Genomic DNA, 2,242 nt, shown 5'->3' with positions numbered 1-2,242 from the left:
TGCTTGACTGCTTTCCATTTTCTTTTCAGCTCCTTGTGCCTGCTTCCTAGCTTCTTGTAATTCAGACTTAAGGGAGGAGACCTCTGCCTTGTACTGTCCAATCTCTTCTACAAGTTTGTTCACTCTCTTGTGCCTTTGTTCAAGTTGACTTGACAAGATATCTTCCTGCTTCTTTGCTTTATTCAATTGATTTGTCATGGATATGACTTCTTCATGATGCTTCCTTTTGCTTTGATCAAGTTCCTTCTTAAGCTTGGCGAGCTCTTCATCCTTTTCTTTTACTTGAAGTTTGATGAGGTCAACCTTCTCATTTTCAGCTTCTATGATGGGTTCAGAATTTTCTTCTTGACTGATGATCATGGTCAGTGCTCCCTTTGCATGAAGGTCATGAAGTCCGTCCCATATATCCTTTGCTGATGAATATTTTCCTAGATTCTTCTTTGCAGAATCAGACAGTCCATCCAAGATAGTCTTTGCTGCCTTTGCATTGTACTCCTTGCATTCTCTATCCATCTTGCTATCATCAATCACTTATTCCCATATTTCAATCCCTTGATACTGTAAGACAGTCATTTTTATTTCCCACATATCAAAATTTCCATTAAACCTTGAAGCCTCAAATAGAATGCTTTCAAATAGATTGTCTTCTATTTTCATCTGGGAGAAAAGTTGACAGAGTAGGCAGGACTTTGATCAGCGTTGAAGAGCCTGAAGTGACACTCTATCTCGTCCCCAGTTTTCTTGTCTTCGTTGAAAAGAGCGAAGATATAGGTCTCGATGTTCATACCCGGCCTCTTGGGTGTTCCTGCATTCGATAAAACATGTTGGATGAGATTGTTGTTATAAGCTTAGGCATTCTCAGTTGTGGCCACATCAGCGCTAGCAGAAGGCCATCCGCTTTCAGTAACAATAAGTTGGATGTTGGAATATCCCAAGGCTTCCATTGCGGAGAAAATAGAATCCACCATAGCATCAAACAAATTGTTGTAGCTGTGATCTCCGTCTGTCACCGCCGCAGCCGTGGGCTGAAATAGAGTGTAGTCCAGATGAATGCTGCTGCTCTCGCCAACGTAGCAGAAATATGGATACACATTGGCCATGAATGGAGCCCCGTTATCTGACAGAAATTTGAGTATAGAGCTCATGGTATCCTTCACATCGTCATTGAATGCTCCCTGTGAAGGTGGGTAACTGTTGCCTATAACATTGAAGGCATGGGGGTAGAGACCTTGATGTTCTGCAGATTGGCGTTCTAGATCGTGGTTTGAATGTTGTTCATGGCAGGAACAAGATACGATACGTACTGCGTGCTAGGCAAAACCTCGTTTCCCACCGCAATATATTTGATACTGGTGCTAGAATAGGGGACAATATTTTCATTAACCCAACCATTTGCTGAGTCTTGGCTGGAGGAGATGGCCTGCAAATCGTTATTATTGACTCCCACGATTACATCGATCCCAGAATTTGCAAAAGCATTCAATGCACCACCGTCCGGATCGAAAAGCTTCATTTTCCCGATGTTATGGCCGTTCAGCAAAGTTACCACCTGGTCTGCAGGTGGCAGATTGTCTCCGTTCATGCCGTAGTTCACTCCTATTTTATCACCATCTACACAATCAATTGAAAAGTAATCAGTTTAATACAACCCAATCGATGTTAAGCCTTGAATAACAATTGCATTTCAAAAAGTAAAAAATAGTTGGTTGATGCTAATTTACCAGTGACGATTGAACAACAGAAGATGGCAATAAACCCAATCAGGACTCTCTTCATCTGTTCGTTAGACGCTGCCATATTTCTCACAGGAAATGAGAGACTTGAGAAACTCTCCCGCGAGGACGTTCATTTATAGGAAGCTCGACTGCTCTCCACAGCCATTGAATATTCACAATTCAATAGCTACCGTGCCATGTTTGATACCGTGCCGTGTGGGACGGGTTGCAGCCTGCCACCATTGACTGGTTGATCTGTTGAAATAATAATTTCAACTGCAGGTTTATTTTATTTGCGATGTGATCTATCGCAAATCGCAAATCATAAACACACTCTGTCACCCTCCCTTATGTGCTGTGATTTTCTGCGATTGCAATGGTGCGATGCGATCCGATCGCATATCGCAGATCGCACCATATGTGTGTGCTCAAATTTTGTGTTCCGACCAAATGGTATTCTGCGATGCGATTAAATTGAAGTCAACAATTAAGTACAGGCCAGCAGGCAAATAAATTTGACGTGAAGT

General features: G+C 42.2%; 1 pseudogene; it reads right to left on the bottom strand.

Moving 5' to 3' along the window:
* Positions 1–653: 653 nt before the first annotated feature.
* On the bottom strand, positions 654–1,797 carry LOC149184310 (glucan endo-1,3-beta-glucosidase pseudogene; annotated as a pseudogene).
* Between the last annotated feature and the right edge of the window lie 445 nt (positions 1,798–2,242).

This window comes from Pinus tabuliformis, chromosome 3_2 (assembly GCF_031772625.1).
Source record: "Pinus tabuliformis cultivar Carrire ecotype Pingquan chromosome 3_2, CPIR1, whole genome shotgun sequence".
Classification (NCBI taxonomy): domain Eukaryota; kingdom Viridiplantae; phylum Streptophyta; class Pinopsida; order Pinales; family Pinaceae; genus Pinus; species Pinus tabuliformis.
Note: the sequence above shows the minus strand (reverse complement) of the source record. Positions and strands in the feature narration are given on the sequence as shown.